Source organism: Marmota monax, unplaced genomic scaffold, assembly GCF_021218885.2.
Source record: "Marmota monax isolate L192 unplaced genomic scaffold, Marmota_monax_Labrador192_F-V1.1 WCK01_AAM20220418_F8-fsc00604, whole genome shotgun sequence".
Classification (NCBI taxonomy): Eukaryota; Metazoa; Chordata; class Mammalia; order Rodentia; family Sciuridae; genus Marmota; species Marmota monax.
In genome coordinates this window covers 111670-132451 of record NW_026694814.1, presented here as the reverse complement: position 1 = coordinate 132451, position 20782 = coordinate 111670, and the positions used below count along the sequence as shown (strand labels likewise).

The 20782-nt window shown below is 35.7% G+C and overlaps 1 non-coding gene and 1 pseudogene across 1 annotated transcript; both read left to right on the top strand.

The window, feature by feature from the left end:
- Positions 1-10893: 10893 nt before the first annotated feature.
- On the top strand, positions 10894-12503 carry LOC124080091 (histone H3-like; annotated as a pseudogene).
- Positions 12504-13404: 901 nt separating this feature from the next.
- Positions 13405-13478, top strand: Trnaa-ugc (transfer RNA alanine (anticodon UGC)). The gene has a single exon. It is a non-coding gene; the product is annotated as a tRNA-Ala (tRNA).
- The last annotated feature ends 7304 nt before the right edge of the window (positions 13479-20782 follow it).

The window sequence follows — 20782 nt, the reverse complement described above, 5'->3', positions numbered from 1 at the left end:
CATTGCTTTACCTGGACTGAGACAACAAACTGTAATGTACAACAAATTGTTACTCGGTATCTTTGCTAACAGTGTCATTGCTGGTATAATTTTTCCAAGGGCTTCTTGCATGGAGCCATCAATTGGCTTGGTATTGTGGCATTTTGTATCCTTCCCTTCTGTTTGTAGCAGGTTATTTATGGTGTTTCTGTAAAAACCACTATGGTCGTTATTTAAATTAAACAAAAGGGGGAAATGTTAGAGTCTGTAAACAAGTCAAAAATAACACCTGGCATTTTGCCAGGGGAATGTTAGAGTTCATAAACAAGTCTGAATGGTGCCTGGCAAAATGCCAGAGGGAGTGGTTTGAGAAGTAACAAAAGCGAGCTATTAAGTGTGGAGATTCCTTATTGGTTGACTGATGTGTCTAGTTTATGCTAATAAGATAAGCTGTGTGGAATGTATAAATACTGCTCCTGTCCTGCAATAAAGGGCTCCTACTCCTGCTGTATCAACGTTCACAAGTTGTTCGTCACCCCCCGGTTATTTTGCTGCAGCCGGACTGCGGCAAAATCTAACCCAGGAGGTGAAAGACTTTTACAGGGGAAATTACAGACTGCTGAAAAAGAGAAATTGAAGAAGACACTAGAAGATAAAATAACTCCCATACTCATGGATACATAGAATTAATTTTATTAAAATGACCATAGTACCAAAAGTGATCTACAGATTCAACACAAGGCCTATCAAAATACCAATGAATCCTGAAATTCATGTGGAAAAATAAAAGATACAAAATAACCAAAACAAACCTGTGCAAAGTTTAGATGAAGCAATACTCAATTTCAAATTATACTACAGATCCATACTAACAAAAACAGCATGGTACTGGTATAAAAACAAACATGTAGACCAATGCAATGGAACAGAATCAAAGAGACAGAGACAAACCCACACAGATACAGTAATCTAATTTTTATATAAAGATGCCAAAAACATACATTGGAGAAAATACAGCCTCTTTAACAAATGGTGCTGGGAAAACTGGCTATCCCTTACATAGAAGATGAAACTAGTTCCCTATCTTTCACTCTGTACAAAAGTCAACTAAAAAATGAACCATAGATTTAGGCACAATACAAGAAACTTTGTAAATGTTAGAAGAAAACATAAGGGAAACACTTCAACTTATAGACACAAGAAACAACTTCCTGAATAGGATTTCTTCTGTAGCTCAGGAAGTAATACCAAGAATTTATAAATGGGATGGCATCAAATTAAAAAGTTTCTGCACAGCAAAGGAAACAATTAACAACATAACGAGACAGCTAACAAATGGGAAAAAAAAATAGCTTTGCCAGATACTCTTTTGGCAGGGGATTATATCCAGAATACGTAAAGAACTTAATACCAAAATCAACTGAACACATAACCCGTTCAATAAAGAGGCATATGAGCTGAACAGAGGCTTCTCAAAATAAGAAGTACACATGGCCAATAGATATATAAAAAGTATTCAACATCTTTAGCCATAAGGGAAATACAAATAAAAACTACATTGAAATTCTAGCTCATCCCAGTCAGAATAGTAATTGTCAAAAACATAAATAACAATAAATGTTGGCAAAGATTTTTCCCCAAATGAACTCATTCACTCTTGGTAAGAATGTAAATTAGTACAGCCACTATGAAAATCAGTATGGAGGTTTCTCAAAAATCTAAACGTAAAACAACCATATGATTCGGCTATTTTACTCCTACATATCTATCCAAAAGAATTAAAATCAGCGTAATTCAGAGATAAATGCATACCCATGTTTATTATAACACAGTTCACAATGGTTGTTAGGGAATCAGCCTAGGTGTCCATTAACACATGAATGGATTTTTAAAAATATGTTATATATACACAATGAAGTTTTATTCAACCATAAAGAAAAATAAAATTATATCCCTTGCAGGAAAATAAATGGAACTGGAGAGCATCATGTTAAGTGAAATAAGCCAAAATCAAAAAGACAAGTACCACGTTTTCTCTCCTATGTGGAGACTAGAAGGGAAAAGGGGGTTGGGGAGAAGAGTGTCAAGAAAGTAGAAGGGAGACCAATAGAGTAGAAGCATAGGATGGAGGGGGCAGGAGAGAGAGGAAGGGGAGTTATTGGGGAGTGAAATTGGTCAAATTATGTCGTATGCATGTATTACCAATATACCAGAATGAAACTCACCATTCTTATGGTTAATAAGCACTATAAGCAAAAAAGAAACTGTACCTGAGGAAGCCTAAGCATTGAACTCACATGGACGACTGTGAGTGTATGCCAAGAAGAAAGGCAAACAGTGAACAAAAAAAAAAAAAAAAAATCAAAGAAAGTCACCATGAGAACAATTTCTAGCCAGGCAGAGAATATCGATATGGAGATAGAAACTATATTTTAAAAATCAAACAGAAAGTCTGTAGTTTAAAAAGTTCCAATAAAAAATAAAATTTTCACTAGAAAAAATCAACCTCAGATTTAAAAGGGCAATAAAAAAAGTAATGAGCTTAAAGAGAGCTGAATTTACACTATCCCGATTAAGAAGAAGAAAAATGAAGAAAATAAGCAAAATCTAAGAGACAGCAAGACACCATCAGGCAAACCAACACGTAGATGGAGTCCCATAAGAAAAAAATAAAGAAAGAAAGAAAGAAGGGAGCAGAAAAACAAAAGTTTGAAGAATGGCCAAAAATTCCCCAAACTTGAATGGAAACAAGTTATGAGTATCTACAACCAAGAAGCTCAACAGACACCAAGCAGGATAAACCCAAAGAGATCCATATAACACCCAGTATAATCAAGTGCCAGAAGACAAAGACAAAGAAGCATCAAACCAACAGATCTTAAGCAATTCCTGGGGTAAAAGGGATCCTCAATAATATTAGCCGTTGATGTTTCATCAGAATCTGTGGAGATCAGAAGACAGTAGGTTGTAGTGGCACCCCCTCTTCCACAGAAAATCTTAATTACACTTCTCCAGAGAGCCTCGCCATGACTGTTCTTAGCCTACCAGCAAGAATTTTCTTGGAAAGAAAGAGTTTTCAGGAGGCAAATGTGTTTACAGAAGCAGAATGCAATTAGAGAGACTAGCTCAAGGCCTCTAGCCCTGCTGGAGCCTCTACAGGGGCGTTTACACTTCAAAGAAAAGCAGTTAGATCCCAGGGAAAGTCCATTACAATCGAAAAGGTAACAGTGAATGGTGCAAATTAGGTTCCTTGAAAACCAGCTGGGGGTGGAGGGGAGGACTCTCCCTTTCCCAGGCACTGATTTTTACTGAGAAAGTCCTTGCTGTAGCTAGGTCAGGTGCCCAATACAGTAGGAAAAAACCTACTAAAGCCCCCTTCCCCCTACACCCTGGATATAAAGTTACAAAAATTTCTGGACTCAGGGCAGAGGAAAGAATTTATTTAGGCAAAAGCCCCCTGGGTCCATAGGCTGCAGCCAATAAACTTGCATCCTGCTATTTCCTCAGTGTGCAGTCTCTTCTGTCCTACATAAGAGTAACATACTAAAGGTGTTGAGAGCTAAAAATTTCCAGCCAAAAATCTTATATCTGGGAGGAAAAAAAAAAAAAAAAAAAAACCTTTCACACTAAAGGAGAATTTAAGACATTCCCAAATAAACACAAACTGAGAGTTCATTGCTAGTATACTTGACCTATGAGAAATGCTAGAAGGAATCCTTTGGATAAACTGAAAGAACAAAAGTAATTCAAACACACACACACACACACACACACACAAGTTAGCATTAATTTTTTTTTTGATCTGTTACTTCTCATTTTTCCATACTGATTTAAACAAAACCAGCATAAAACAATACATGTGAATCCATATGGATAGGCATTCAATGCACAAAGATGCAATTTGTAACAATAACAATATAAGGGAATAGAGTTTTATAGCAACAAAAATTTTGTGTACTATTCATTTCAAATTGATTATTAAAAATTGTTTCTCATTGGTAGATTAATTGTAATCCCAGGGCAACCACTAAGAAAATAGAAAAACATAAAATAAAAGAAATGAGAAAGGAATCAAAATGGTACACTAGAAAATATCTCTTAGATACAAAAGAAGTAATAAGGAAGGAAAATTAAGGAACAAAAGAGATGTGACATAAAAAATGGATAGGAAGTGGAGGAAATATCTTTATCACTAATATGTTAAATTTAAATGGATTAAACTCACTGATTAAAGGGCAGAGATTGGCAGAATCAAAGAATTAAAAAGCTGCAATCCAACTATATGTTGTCTACAAGAGACTTTAAATTTGTAGACACAAATAGATTGAAAGTGAATGAATGGAGATAATCTGAGCAAATATTAACCCCAAAGAAGACTGGAGTAGTAATATGTGATACACACACACACACACACATATATATATATGTGTACATATACATATATATGTATATATATATTTTTTAATCTTGGACACTTTTATTTTCAAATATATCTTTTAGGCCAAAAAGTATACATACAGGCTATAAAAGAACCTGTTTCCTCACTATCCCTGATTTTTTTTTATTTTATTAAATTATTTATTTATTCTAATTTGTTATACACAATGGCAGAATGAAATTCATTTTATATTACACTGAAGTAGCTATATTAATATCAAACAAAACAGACTCTAAGACAAAAATTGTTACAAGAGACAAAAATGATGTAATATATAATGATAACATATACATCGTTCAATCAAGGAGATACAACAATTATAAACACATATGCATCTCAAAACACAGAGTCAAAATGTTTGAGGCAAAAACTGGCAGAATTTAAGGAAAAATGGATCAACAATAATTGTTTCAAGTTTGAATACTCTACTTTCCGTAGAACAACTATAAAGAAGATCAGCAAGGAAATAGAAAACAACATAAATCACTGGACCTAACAGACTGTGTATGTAACTCTCTCTACAGAACACTTTACTCAACAACAGATTGTTTTAGTCAGCTTTTTCTGTAGCTGTGACAAAATTACCTGACAAGAACATTGTAGAAGAGAAGAAGTTTATTTATGGTTCGAGTTTCAGAGTTCTCAGTCAACAGACATCCAACTTCATTGCTCAGGGACTGAGATGAGGCAGAGCATCAAGGCAGAAGATCATGGTGGAGGAAAGCAACTCAATCAGAGACAGCAACACTCACCAGGGACAAAATAGAAACTCCAAAGGCACAGTGACCTACCTCCTCCAGCCAATCCTACCTGCCTCCAATTACCACCCAGTTAATTCATATCAGTGGATCAATCCACTGATCAGGTTACATAATCTAATCATAATCTAATCAATTCGACTCTGAACATTCTTGCATTGTTTCACACGAGGTTTTGGGGGACACCATATATTCAAACCATAACACAGACATTCTTCTCGTACCCATAATTCTTCTCAAGTACACGTGAAATATCACCATAAAGCAAATCTCAATATTATTTTATAAATTTAAATCATCCAAAGTATCTTCTCCAACTATATACAATGAAATTAGAAATCAATAGAAAAAGAAAATCTTGCCTCTAATCCCAGTGGCTCGGAAGCTGAGGCAGGAGGATCATGAGTTCAAAGCCAGCCTTAGCAAAAACAAGTGCTAAGCAATTCAGTGAGACATTGTCTCTAAATTATATATATATACATATATATATATATATATATATATATATATATATATATATGGCTAGGGATGTGGCTCAGTGGTTGAGTGACCCTCAAAAAGAAAGAAAGAAAATCTGGAAACTGACAAATATGTGGAAATTAAACAACAACACTCTTGTAAATAACAAAGGAATAAAAACAGAAGTTAGAAAATACTTTAACATGATTAAAAATGAAAATACACGGGCTGGGGATGTGGTTCAAGAGGTAGCGCACTCGCCGAAAACTAAAGAATAAATATTAAAAATATTCTCTCTCTCTCTCTTTAAAAAAAATGAAAATACAGTATACTAAAACTTTTGAGATACAATAAAAGCATAATCAAAGAAAAATTTTAACTGTAAACTGTAAAAAGATTTCACATTGATTACCTAACCTTCTATCTTGAGAAATCAGAAAAAAAGAGCAAACGACAGCAAAAAATAAAGGTTAGAGCAAAGATAGATGAAATACAGTAATATAGTAAATCAGTTGAAGGAATCAATAAAACCAAAAGTTGCTTTTTTTGAAGAAATAAACAAAGCTAACAAACTTTTAGCTAGGCTGACAAAGGAAAAAAGAAAGAGATGATTCAAGTTACTAAAATCAGGAATGAAAGTGGGGGCGTTACTGCTGACTTTAGAGAAATAAAAGGATTATAAGAGAATACTACAAAATGATGACATGTCATCAAGTTAGATAATCTAAATGAAATGGAAAAATTCCTAGCAATACACAAGCTACCATCAAGTGACTCAAATCTGAGTAAACCAACAGCAGGTAAAGGACTTGAGTCAATAATTATAAAACTTCCAACAAAGAACATTTCAGGACCATTTGGCTTCACATTTAAAGAAGAATTAATAATAATCCTTCTCAAATTCTTCCCCCCACCTAAAAAAGGAAGAGGGCAGAATACACTTAACTCTCCTAGATGCCAGTAATACCCTAATGCCAAAGTCAAACAATGAAAACCACAGACCAATATCTCTTATGAAGATTAATGCAAAAGTCTTCAAGAAGATACTTCCAAAGCAAACCCAGCAGCATATTAAAAGGATTATGCACCATGACCAAGTTGAATCTCATCTCAGGAATGCAAGGATGATTCTACATGTAAAAATAATTTGAATATACATCACACTAATAGAATGAAAGTGGTGGTGGGGGGGACATGATTATCTCAATTGATGCAGGAAAAGCATGACAAATCCAACAAACACTTCCATGGGAAAAAATACTCAACAAACTTGCATAAATATCCTGGGGCTAGGGTTGTGGCTCAGTGGTAGAGCGCACGCCTCACATGTGTGAGGCACTGGGTTCAATTCTCAGCACCGCATATAGATAAATGAATAGAATAAAGGTCCATCAACAACTAAAAAAAAAAAACTTATTAAGGAAGTTAGGGCCTAATCCCACATGATGAAGATTAGGGCGTACTTTTTCTTCTATTAGACACAGAGTCTCTGGTTTAATTCCTAGGTCCTTGATCCATTTTGAGTTAAGTTTTGTGCATGGTAAGAGATAGGGGTTCAATTTCATTTTGTTGCATATGGATTTCCAATTTTCCCAGCACCATTTGTTGAAAATGTTATCTTTTCTCCAGTGCATGTTTTTGGCAATTTTGTCTAATATAAGATAATTTTGTGGGTTAGTGGTACACTCATACATTGCTGGTGGGACTGCAAATTGGTATAGCCAATATGGAAAACAGTATGGAGATTCCTTGGAAATCTGGGAATGGAACCACCATTTGACCCAGCTATCCTCTCCTTGGACTACACCTAAAGGACTTAAAAACAGCATACTACTGGGACACAGCCACATCAATGTTTATAGCAGCACAATTCACAATAGCTAAACTGTGGAACCAACATAGATGCCCTTCAATGGATGAATGGATTTAAAAAAATGTGGCATATATACACAATGAAATTTTACTCAGTATTAAAAGAGAATAAAATCATGGCATTTGCAGGTAAATGGATGGCATTGGAGAAGATAATGCTAAGTGAAGTTAGCCAATCTCAAAAAAACAAATGCTGATTGTTTTCTCTGATATAAGGAGGCTGACTCATAGTGGGGTAGGGAGGGGGAGCATGGGAGGATTAGATGAATTCTAGATAGGGAAGAGGGGTGGGAGGGAAATGGAGGGGGCAGGGGATTAGCAAGGGTGGTGGAATGTGATGGTCATCATTATCCAAAGTACATGTAGGAAGACTCAAATTGGGTGTCAACATTCTTTATATATAAACAGATATGAAAAATAGTGTTATATATGTGTATTAAGAATTGTAATGCAAAAAACCAACAACAAAGTGCATGTATAAAGGCATGAATTGGTGTGAACATACTCTATATACAAAGATATGAAAAATTGTACTCTATATGTGTAATAAGATTTGTAATGCATTCCGCTGTCATGTATTTTAAAAAAATAAAATCAATAAAACTAAAAAAAAAAAATTTTAAATAAAAAAAGGAAATATCCTGGGCTGGGGATACAGCTCAGTTGGTAGAGTGCTTGCCTTGCATGCACAAGGCCCTGGGTTTAATCCCCAGCACCACAAAAAGAAGAGAGAGAGAGAACGAACAATTGAGTTGTTTACAAAAAATAGTATTTAAAAAAAAGGAAATATCCTCAACCTGATAAAGCTCACAGTTAAAATGACATTTAATGATGAAGGATTTTAGCTTTTTTCCTGAGATCAAGAATAAAACAAAGATGTCCACTCTCACCATTTTTGCTCCACATCATAATGGAAATCCTATCCATGGCAATTAAGCAAGAGAATCAATAAAAGACTTAAAGGCATTAAGTTAAAATATGTCCATTTGCAGATGACATGCTCTTATGTACAGAAACTCCTAAAGAATACACACATTGGGGCTGGGGTTATGGCTCAATAGCAGAGCACTTGCCTAGCATGTATGAAGCACTGCATTCAATCCTTAGAACCGCACACAAAAAACAAGCAAATAAAATAAAGACATGCTGATCATCTACAACTACAAAAAAAAAAAAAAAAAAAATTAAGAATACACATATCAAAAAGAAAAGAGAAAAACAAAAATAAATGTTAGAGTTATTAAGTGAATTTAGTAAAGTTGCAGGATACAAAATCAACACACAAAAAATAATTGTTTTATACACCAGCTATGAACACTCTGATAAGAAAACAATTTCATTTCATTTCACCAAAAGTAATAAAGTAATTAGCAATAAGGTGCCAAGGAAGACAAAGACTTATATGCCAAAAACTACAAGCATTCCTGAAATTTTTTAAAAGATTTGTGCCACAGTCTGGCTGGGCACACAATCACGAGCCACCACACAGCTTGTAGATTCAAACAGCAACTCTTTATTCCCGAACTCACACCAGCCGTCTACAAACACGTTCTGGGGAAATCCACGTTCTCTGCCCAAATCCACCTCCACTGGGCTTCTGTCTCCCAAAATATACTGTCTGAATCCCGTGAGAACTCAAGGGGAACTCAGGCAGCAGGATACGCCCTATTCCCAGCAGGAATAATCTTAAACCTGGAACTACCTAAACCAGATTATCCTAAACCAGGAACACCCTAATCCAGGATCCGCCCTGGTCCTTGAGCAAGGTCACCTAACTGCAATGTCACTGCAAAATGTCCTATTTCAAGCAACATGGGGTACGCTGGCAAGGAAATTGTCATACCTACTTGGCTAATGGCTCCCAGCAGATTTGAATAGATGGAAAAGTATCCTATTATCATGAGTTAAAAAAAAGTTAACATTGTTAAGATGGCAGTTCTCTCAAATGATCTACAGATTCAAAGCAATTCCTACTAAACTCCAAGTGTCTCTTATACAGATTAAATAAACTGAGTATAAAATTTGTATGGCATTATTAAGGATCTGGAATAGCCAAAACTTTCTTGGAAAATAAGAAAAAAAGTAGGAGAACACACACTCCCCACTTCAAAACTTACTACAGAGGTACAGTAATCAAAACAGTATGGTACTGCATAAGAATAGGCATAGTAGATCCAATAGAATTGAGAGTTTAGAAATCAACTCTGACATTTGTCATCAGTTGGTATTCAATAAGAGTGCCAAGACCATTAAATAGGGAAAAAAACAGTCTCTTCAACAAATGGTAATAGAAAAACTGGATACCTACTTGCAAACGAATGAAATTGAACCCTTACTTTATATACAAATCTAATTTAAAACTGATCAAAGACCTAAAAGTAAGCCCTGAACTATAAAACACTTAGGGGAAAAAACATCAAGGTAAGTCTTTATTACCTTAGGTTAGGTAATGGTTTCTTAAATATGACACCAAAACACAAGCAATGAAAGAAAAAGTTGACAACTTGGACCTCATCAAAATTAACAGCTTTTGTACATCAAAGAAAACTATCCAAAAAGTAAAGATAGTCTACAAAATGGGAGAAAATATTCAAAAATCAAATATCTGATTCAGGTCTAGTATCCAGAATACATAAAGAATTCCTACAATTCAAAAATAAAAAGACAGGGACTTGCAAAGACATTTCTCTAAAGAAGATATATATATGAATGTCCAACAAGCATATGACATTAAGGATATGCAAATGAAAAACACAACAAGACATCACTTTATGCTCACTAGGATGACTGTAATTGGAAAAAAGATGAAAAATCACAGATTTGGCAAGGATATGGAGAAATTGGAAACTTCATGCACTGCTGATGGGAATGTACAATGATGTAGCCACTGTGGGAAAACAGTTTGGCAGTTCCTCAAAAAGTCAAAACACAGAATTACCATATGACTCAGCAATTCTACTACTAGGTATATATCTTAGAGAACTGAAAACATATTCAGATTAAAAAATACACACAAATTTTCATAGTAGTATTATTCATAATTGCCAAAATGTGAAATCCAAATATCCCCTAACTGATGTATGGATAAAAGAAAGTGGCATATCCATACAATGGATTATTTATCTATAAAAAGGTATAAAGTACTGGACTAAATGTTACAGCAAGATGGTGGAGGCTTGCCTAGCATGGCAAGGCCTTAGCACCATAGAGGGAAAAAGTATAAAGAAAAAGTATAAAGTGCTGATATAATTTACGTTCTACAACAGGACAAAACTTGGAAAAAGAAAAAAGAAAAGAAAAAAGCCAGACATGAAAGGCCACATATTATTGGACTACATTTATTTTTTAAAAAAAAAAATGTCCAAAATAGAAAAATCTACAGACAGAATGTCAATTAGTGGTCATCGAGGAACTGGCCAGAGATGTAAATGGGGAGTGACTGTTTGATGGCTGTGAGGTTTGTTTGAGGAGGGCTAAAAATGTTCTGGAATTATATGGTGGTGATGGCTGCAAATCTTTTGAATGTACTAAAAACTACTGAATCAGTACACTTTAAAGGGGTTAAAATGGTGAGTTTACTTTTATGTGAACTTTACCCCAATTTTTAAAACGGATGTGGGAAGTGCTATAGGATTATGTTATTCAAGCTAAAGACAGTGCATAGGCTGGATTTGATACCCAGCTCCACTACCTATGCAAATGGGAACAAAAAAATTTTTTGAGCCTCCGTTTTTTTGTTTATAAAAAAGATGAATAGGATGTCAGTAGAGGGGGCAGAGAGAGAAGAGGGGAGGGGAGGGGAGGGGAGGGGGGATAGTAGAGGATAAGAAAGGCAGCAGAACACAACAGACACTAGTATGACAATATGTAAATCAATGGATGTGTAACTGATGTGATTCTGCAATCTGTATATGGGGTAAAAATGGGAGCTCATAACCCACTTGAATCAAAGTGTGAAATATGATATATCAAGAACTATGTAATGTTTTGAACAACCAACAATAAAAAAAAAAAAAAAAAGATGAATAGGGGTTGGGGTTGTGGCTCAGTGGCAGAGCGCTTGCCTGGCATGTGTGAGGCACTGGGTTCAATCTTTAGCACCATATATAAATAAATAAAAAATAAAGGTACCTCAACAACTAAAAAATATTTTCAAAAAAATGGGGGCTGAAGATGTAGCTCAGGGGTAAAGTGCTTGCCTCGCATGTGTGAGGCACTGGGTTCAATCCCCAGCACCACATAAAAATAAATAAAGATACTGTGTGTTCATCTACAATAAATAAATTTAAAAAAAAAAAAAAAAGGTGAATAGGGCTGAGATTGTGACTCAGTGGTAGAGCACTTATCTCCCATGTGTGAGGCACTGGGTTCGATTCTCAGCACCACATACAAATAAATGAATAAAATAAAGGTCCGTCAACAACTAAAAATATACATATATTTTGAAAAAGGGTAAATAATAACAATGCCCACCTTGTAAAGTTGTTAAGATTAAATGAGCTGGTGTTCACAGCCACTGCCCCGCAGCTGCCGGCGCTCTCCAATGCCAGCGCGACCTCTAGCTTGCGGAGCTCCAGACAAAGGAGAAGCAGGGTAAGTAAGGAGGTCTTCCTGCTGTGGCTAGTACAAAGCCCACTGCCGGCAAATGGACAGGTGGTGAAGCACCCAGGAAACAACTGACTACGGAAGCCGCTCAAAGAATGCGCCCTCTACTGGAGGGGTGAAGAAACCTCATCCTTACAGGCCTGGTACAGGGGCATTCTCTGAAATTAGAAGAATTTTTCAGATGTCCACTGAACTTCTAATTAGCAAACTCCCCTTCCAGTGTATGGTGCAAGAAATTGTCCAGGACTTCAAACCAGATCTGTACTTACAGAGATCAGCAAGAGGCAAGTGAGGCCAATCTGGTTGGCGTTTTTGAAGATACTAACCTGTGTGTTATCCATGCCAAACGTGTAACAATTATACCAAAAGATATCCAACTAACATGCACTTAGGTAGAGAACATGTTTAAGAATTCACTATGATAGGAAACATTTCATTCTCAAAAACATTTTTTTCTCTTTTTCCTGTTAATGGTAGTTTTGAATGTTAGATATTATTTTTCATGGAGTCAAAAGGTACCTAAGATTCACATCGGTTCCACATCCACTTTTTTACATACTGCCATACTAGTGTCTGTTGTATTCTGCTACCTTTCCTATCCTCTACTATCCCCCCTCCCCTCCCCTCCCCTCTCCTCCCATCTTCTCTCTCTACCCCATCTACTGTAATTCATTTCTCTCTCTTGTTTTTTTTCAACAGACACTAGTATGGCAGTATGTAAAAAAGTGGATGTGGAACCGATGTGAATCTGCAATATGTATACGGGGTAAAAATGGGAGTTCATAATCTGCTTGAATCAAATGTATGAAATATGATATGTCAAGAGCTTTGTAATGTTTTGAACAACTAATAATAAAAAAAGAATCAAAAATTTAAAAAAAAGGTACCTAAGTATATGATTGCAAGTTGAAAAATAGGGGACAGAAATCAGGTATTGGCAGTTTTTCCATTTTCATTTGTGTGTGAATTTTTAATATAAGTGCAGTTATGTAAACCATTAATACAAATCAAAATGTTTCAGTGAACAAGTTTCAGCAGCTCAACTTTATAACAATTATAAATAAATAAACTATTAAATTTTTCTTGACAATGGCAGCATTTGGATTTTTTAAAACAAGTAAATTTGTTATTGATGACAACTAAATGGTGTTTTCAGCATTTTTATCATACAATAGATTCCATCCATTCACTATCCTTTTTTGAGTTTCCTACATGCAAGTACATGTTTTTAATGTTGTCTGTCTTCTGTGTTGTTCCTATAAGTTTGCTATTAAAATACATTAAACTAAGGGCTGTGGATACAGCTCAGTTGGTAGAGTGCTTGCCTTGCATGCACGAGGCCCTGGGTTCAATCCCCAGCATCACAAAAAAAATAAATAAATAAAAATAAAAAATTAAAAAAATTAAACTACCAAAAAAAAAAAAAAACTACATAAGCTAATAAAATAAAGAACATATCATGTGCCTTAGAACACAGTACATTCTCAATAAATAGTCCAAAACATAAATAGTTGCATAGAAATTAGTTAGGTGGATCCAGAGACACATTGAAAGAGAAGAAAGATAAATAGAATTCCTGCCTGGGAATAATGTATGAATCAGCCCACAAGAACTTTCATGCTTGAAACTTAGCTAGTGAGAATTTTGTAACTTATTATTCTTTTTCAGATTTTCCTAGCATGACTCAGTCTTTGAAGGGCAAAACAATGGATAAAAATGGCAAAGTGATTGAATTAAAATACTGAGATCCTGTTCTCACACACACACCCAAAAGCCTGACAGAAGCTCTTAGTTCATCTTTAAAACAGCATCAGCAGTGACTGGGGAAAACTATTTGTTGCAAGAGGAGGTAAGTGACATGAATTTCTGTTTTGCATAATGTGTTGACCAAAATTACAGCTGCCCATAACTTTCAGCTTCTTTGCCCACACAAATTGTTCTGAAGCCAACTCAAATCTCACCTCAGCTGAACCTTTTCAATCACTCCCACTAGAAAGTTCCTTAGACAAAAGAAAAAAAAAAAAGCATTAATTAAAAAAATCAATCTGTTACAATAATTTCCTTCCTTTCACATCACTTCCTCAACTTCCTCCCACACCTCAAATAGCAGTTTTTTGACTTCATTAATTTTCCAAATTCAATGACACTTCTCCTTTGATTTAATCCAGCACTTCCCTCTTCGTTGAGCCTCAACTCCACGGTCAAATAGTATATTTTTTCTTTTACCAATGCCTTCAACTCTTTTTCCTTCTTCTTCTAAAGCCAAGTATTAAATCTGCACAAATCCAATATTCAGTACTTCCTCTGTGCTAGAACTGAGATATTAATTATTGTTGGAGAAAAACATAGTTAGGCAGAATGGAATCAGGACAAATTAATAGCGACTAGTCTCAAATTCATACTCAACAATGCCCAGAAATCTTCCTAATTTTCTCTCCTAAGTTCCTCTTTCACATTCCAGTCGGGTTTCATATCCACTCAAACCCTATCATCCTCCTTCCCTTCATCCCCAATGGATGATCATTTCTCAAACTTCATACAGAATACAGAGTCCATCAAGGGCCAAGTCATCCCCCATATTTCAACCACCAATTGACAACTGCATCCTTTTTTTTTTCCTTCTGTTAGACAAGAAGTGCCTTTCCCCTCATAGAAGTCAAATTTCTCTATATCTGTTCTGGATTGAATCTTTTTTCTACTCAAGGCCTTCCTGTACACCGAGGTATTAATTAGGCTATCTCTGAGTGGTTATGGGTGGTCTGGTTTTTTCTTTTTTGTTTATCTTTATTATAGAAGTCATTGCTTATATAATGTTTGTAAGGAAGAATTTAAGAGGAGTTAGGATCCCTTGTCATTGAGAAGTTCTGACAGGCTTAGAGAGGCTCCCTATTGTCATTCTCATCAACATTCAACCACCCTTCCATTTTGGGGTAGGAATAGGAACTAAATTCTTCCCATCAAGAAGCCAGGGGGGAACCAAAGTCTCCAAGAGATACTATTAAGTGCTACAGAATGGAATAACTATGTCTTGACAGACCATATATCAAGTCTCTTCTGTAACCAATTCAATTGTCACTAATTTTCTAAATTACCTTAATCATAAAATCTGAGTAGGAGAGGTTACCTAATCACTGAGCACTAAAGGAAGGGTAGAAGTTAAAGGGAGTCAGACAGCATTTGAGAGGCCCCCGTGTGGGAGGGCTTACCTCCAAAGAGCCACTTTTCTCATCAGTGAATCACACCATCAAATTACAGGAGAAAGTGACAGGAATTCGGCTAAACTCCAACTCCAGTGTCAGAAGGTTATTCATCAACCCTCCAGCAGCAGCTCTTGGTTTGGCAGGGGATGTTTCCTCTAATTAGCTATTGCTCCCTGTGGGCCACCCAGCAGGACCTTTGTTTTCTCCACAGTTATTAATCAGCTATCCAGTGTTAACAAGATCAGATCTAGAAGTATGCAAATCTACTCTCAATTCTTTGTCCTAATCACTCAGCAGGCCACCTTACTAGCTCACTAATGAGGTGCCCTGGCCAACTAAAAGCGTCATGCTAACTAACAAGCTGACCCACTCCCATTCTTAATGATCACTTCCAAAATGGGATATTTTCATTTCAAATATATATGCCCATTCAATATGCAGAAATATTACCTCCTTCCACAACTTTTTGGTAATATTTTACCTAAATTAGGCAAAGTTAAAACTGAGTGACCAAATTTAAAAAAAAAAAAAAATTGGAGAAATGTCCAGTGAATGGGGAATTCAAATAAGCACAAGTTCAACACCTGGGAGCTTTTCTATCACCAGAAACTGAGTCCCTATCCATGTTTCTGTTATCAAAATCTCATCCTCCTGATGCTTCTTTCTCTTCACAACCTCAAAATAGGATTCACAGTGCAAAGGATTAGATTGAAACTTACAGAATTGCTAATCTGAACTTTAACCTACAAACCTGGCAATTTCATATGGATCAATTTACTGTGTAGCCCTCGTGGGTTTGGGGAAGGGAGTTGAATTCTTTAAAGTGGTAAAATAATATTCACAATAGCTAAAATTATTAAGATCTTTCTATATGCCAAGCACTGAATGCTGGTGTACTTTTCCTCACTCATTTGACACTCATTTCACAGATGTAAAAACTGAAGTATAAATAAGTTAAGCCCCTTAAAATCACAAACTTGCAGAAGCTAGATTTAAACATAGGCTTGTCTGACTGTACAAGTGTTGACCATGCTGTTGTATGCCCTTCAAAGAGTCCACTGATGATAATTGGAGAAATAAAGTTTTTTAAAAACTTCTGATTCCATATATTTTTCTAACCCTTCAAATATCTACTTTTTTCCACTGAGACTTAATAAAGATGAACATAAGTACAATGGTGAATCTACTATATGCAAGACAGTATCATATGCATGTTTACATGTGCCCAGATTCATTCATTTGAGGAAATCTGAGCATTTAAGATCCTAACATTTGTTCCAGTGGGCACTGTTTTTAATTTGAAAACACACACTGTATTCTTTCTTTTTAAAAAAAATTTCTAGTAATATTTATTCCAACATTTGCTACACAATTCTTTGAATTTATTTGCACTTATATAATAATGTATGATATTATCCATAATGAGATATTGTTCATTGTTTGCACATATTTTATTTTTCTGATTATTTTTCAAATTTTATAATTCCTTTCTATCTATCTAGAAGTTTCTGTGATTCCTTTGAAATTATTCTTCCTGCTTATGCCCAGATTATAGGGGGAGACAGTAGGGAGAAGCAAAGAGATAAAACAATTCCTTTACCACATTTCACATTAGATTTGTGGAAGATAGTGTTGGATGGTAATATCATGAAATCAGAACTTTAAAGGTGGAAGCCACCTGAGAAGTTGTTTTTGTTGCTCACCTTGCATTTTCCCCAGCAGTAAGTGATGATCCTTTCATTTCCATGAAGTCCATTAACAACTAATTGCGAGTCACTCTACAAGTATTAAGTTCAAGGAATTCAGAACTAACCATAATAATGCATGTGGCAATGAGGAGTCTGACTCCATTTTTTGATGTTTGACTGCTAGACAGCCTCTGAGCCTCATGCCTCCCTCTTCTTCTAGTTAGTACCCCACACCTATCCTTCAGACTGGCCCAGATCGCAACACAAATAAGACTTAGACCTTGGTCTTTCCTGTCCCTCTCAAACCATTTTGGACCTGTTTTAGAAGCCAGTCCTTTTCCTTCCAGAGACCACAATTATGTGACTAATGTATCTTTCATGCCCTTTTGTGTATGTATGGTCTCCTTAGTCTCAACACCTGAGCCAAATTTGGGGGGAGGGGTGCCCACCAGCCTCTACAGGGACCTTAACAGCATATATTTGAAATAAATGAATTTACCATTATATTTACAATTCCAACTATAAAGACAATACAATAAATAACGTTATCAATCTCTTTATTTTCATGATGCTTTAGGAGTGCCCAGGTTTAAATTCATTATTTCAGTACGATATACTAACAAAGACTTTCCTAAATTCTATGGTTTTAATAGCCACAGAAAGTAATTTCTCTAATTCATGTCATCATTCCTTTCTATCTAGGCAGAGTATATGGTGAGCTACTGTATAAGAAGAAAATATTGTATAAGAAATTGTATATTCATTGGTTATATATTTATTGACTGCCTCCTGAGATAAGCATTATTCTGAGTAAAGTGGATATAGAACAGAATAATATAGACCAAAAGAAGAAGAAGAAGATGAAGAAGAAGAAGAAGAAGAAGAAGAAGAAGAAAAGAAAAAATGAAAGAAATAAAACTCTGCTCTTGTGGATATTATACTTCAGTGAGAAGTAAAAATAATGATAAAGCAAATTATATACTCTTAAAATATAATAAATGAGAAAAAGTACAATGGAATAATGAAGATCCAAAACCATAGTAGAAATGGAAAGTTGGAAATTTTAAAGAGCTTTAATTTTGTTCAGCAAATATATTTAGTTTTCCATTCCCAGGATTATGCTAGGATTATAATTCTCTACTATATTAAATTTAAGTATAGTCATAGACTTGCTTTGGCCAATAATATGTGAATAGAAATGATGTCTCCATAGAAGCTTTAAGAACAGTGAATGATTCCCCATGTGACCTTCCCACTGCTACAGCTCTTATGGAAGAACATACCCCAAGTAAACTTCAGGCAGAATCCTTGAATAGTGATGATGAACAGAAGCCCCTGCTAACCTGTGCAGTGTGAGCCACATGGTGAAGGAGCTAAACAGATCAGGGGATTGTTTTTTGCTGCAGCATAATCTTGCCTATATTAACTCACGCAAGTTGTTGGAGCAGACATCACTGAGGTAACAGATGAAGGTGGCTTGAACCTGAGCGGCAGTAGTAGAACAGATAAGCTATCATAAGAAATTGGATATATTTGACATTTAGAGTTAAGGGTTTTTTTGTTTTTGTTTTATATATTTCTTTTTTTAGTTGTAGTTGGACACAATACCTTTATTTTATTTATTTATTTTTATGTGGTGCTGAGAATCAAACCCAGCGCCTCACACAAGCTAGGCGAGCGCTCTACCGCTGAGCGACAACCCCAGCCCCTAGAGTTAAATTTTATATGACTAAAAATGTGAGAACTGTCACAGCAGACCATATTGGTTCTAATAGTGTATTAAAGAATCTCGTGTAAAAAGAAAAAAAAAAAAAACTCTAGGGTTGAGGATGTAGCTCAGTTGGAAGAGTGCTTACCTTGCATGCACAAGGCCCTGGGTTCAATCCACAGCCTCACAAAACCAAAAAACAAAACAAAACAAAAACTCTAGAGAAAACACTTATATTCAGGTAACAGTCTGGGAGAAAATGATCTATCTAGTAGGTCTACAACAGCATAAGCAACCTATTAAATATCAAAAGTTAAAAAGAGATTTCTCTGTTTTCCTACCTTGTTTTCCTACTTTGTATAGTAGAGCTTTATTGCCATCTAGTGCTAAAAAAGAAAATAAACGTGGAGAAAAGGCTAACGAGCACACATTTTCAAATTTGAGATTCTCTTTGTGTCATAAGCTACTGTGTTAAAAACTTCTGATTAGGCGATACCATGAGTATACCATATCAGAAGAGATAAATTTTACCATTCCTTTTCAAAGTTATCCACCATTTTCAAGAAAGTCAGATTCCTGAAACTAAGTTGTTTAGTACTATGATTATTGTAGGTATAAGTATTAGTAGTATTAGGGGCTGGAGGTATAGCTCCGTGGTAGAGCTCGTGGCTTGGCAAGCATGAGGCCCTGGGTTCAATCCTTGACATCAAAAAAAAAAAAAAAACTATTGGTAGTGATATCAACACAAATCTTTTAGTTCATATGAAATGCAGTCCTTTTAAAAAATAATTTTCATAAGCTCAATATGAAATAGTAGAGAGAGGTACCTGCCTCAAAGGCTGCAATAATAAAATGCTCATCCGCACCAAGGAAGTCATAGGTCCACTGAAGTTTGTACTGGTACAACTACTATAATTTATTTAATCATCTTGAGGTACAAATGTGATTATACCTTTCATTTGACCTAATTAAATTAAGCCATATCCCAATATTTTAGGTATAAATCCTGAAACATACTTTAAAAATGCCTTGTGGAAAGCAGAGAACATGATCCATCCACCAGCAGATCTAATTTTCAGCTACCATTGTTGCTGACACATTATGAAAACTGGTATTTCACACCCTGTGTGGTGGAGGGACACAATGCCAGTGGTCCTCTGGATTTGGGAGGCAACATATTCCTTATGGGATGTGCTGCTACCTGGTCCATTTACTGACTGACCCTTTCCATGGCCCAACAATTCTTAAGTAAATTTCCACATGCTTTCATTGATCTCACTGATCCATATTTGCTAGGTGCTATAATTCCTTTGTTGTGTGACCATTTCCTCTCATATCTCTGTCAAGATTAGCCTGGAGGCAAAGAGGTATGGTAGGGTCCAGTTTTGAGAACAAACATTATATTGTGAGACATCAACTTCAATTAAGGCCATTACATGGTCTCTAGGCAAGGCAAGGCTAATCCCTTTTAGCCAGAGGGAAAGGGCTGCTAAACTAGCAAGGATTTAGGAAGAAAGCTGTTCAAGATCCTCTGATTTTGGTGAACAATCCAATTCCAAAATTCCATGCTGAACAATTTTTACAACAAACTATCTAGCACAAGTCCTTTATAAACATCCCAAGCAAAGATCAAAGTTCTGGCATTTACTCAGGAGCATGTCTAGAGACCCAAGGGTTAGAAAAAAGAGACAAGACATGATACAATACCATGCATGCATTATTCCTTCCAGGGCCACAGACACAGCAGGTCATTTTACAAACATATTCACTCTGCACACAAGACTTCTCCAGAAGAGTTCAGAAAGATATACTTTGTGAATTTATTTCCCATTGTTCATTGCTGATTCCGCTGAATTAATTTCATTTTTAAAATGTCCATTTATTTATTTATTTATTTGGTGCTGGGGATTAAACCTAGGGCCTTGAGCAGGATGGGCAAATACTTTACCAATGAGCTAAACCCCCAGTCCTCCCTGAACTTCCTGGCAGCCACTCAGGAAGCATATCCCATATCTTATGGTATGCCATTTTAATCTCAGTCTAGAGGGGTGACCTAGTATGAGTAGGACACCAAC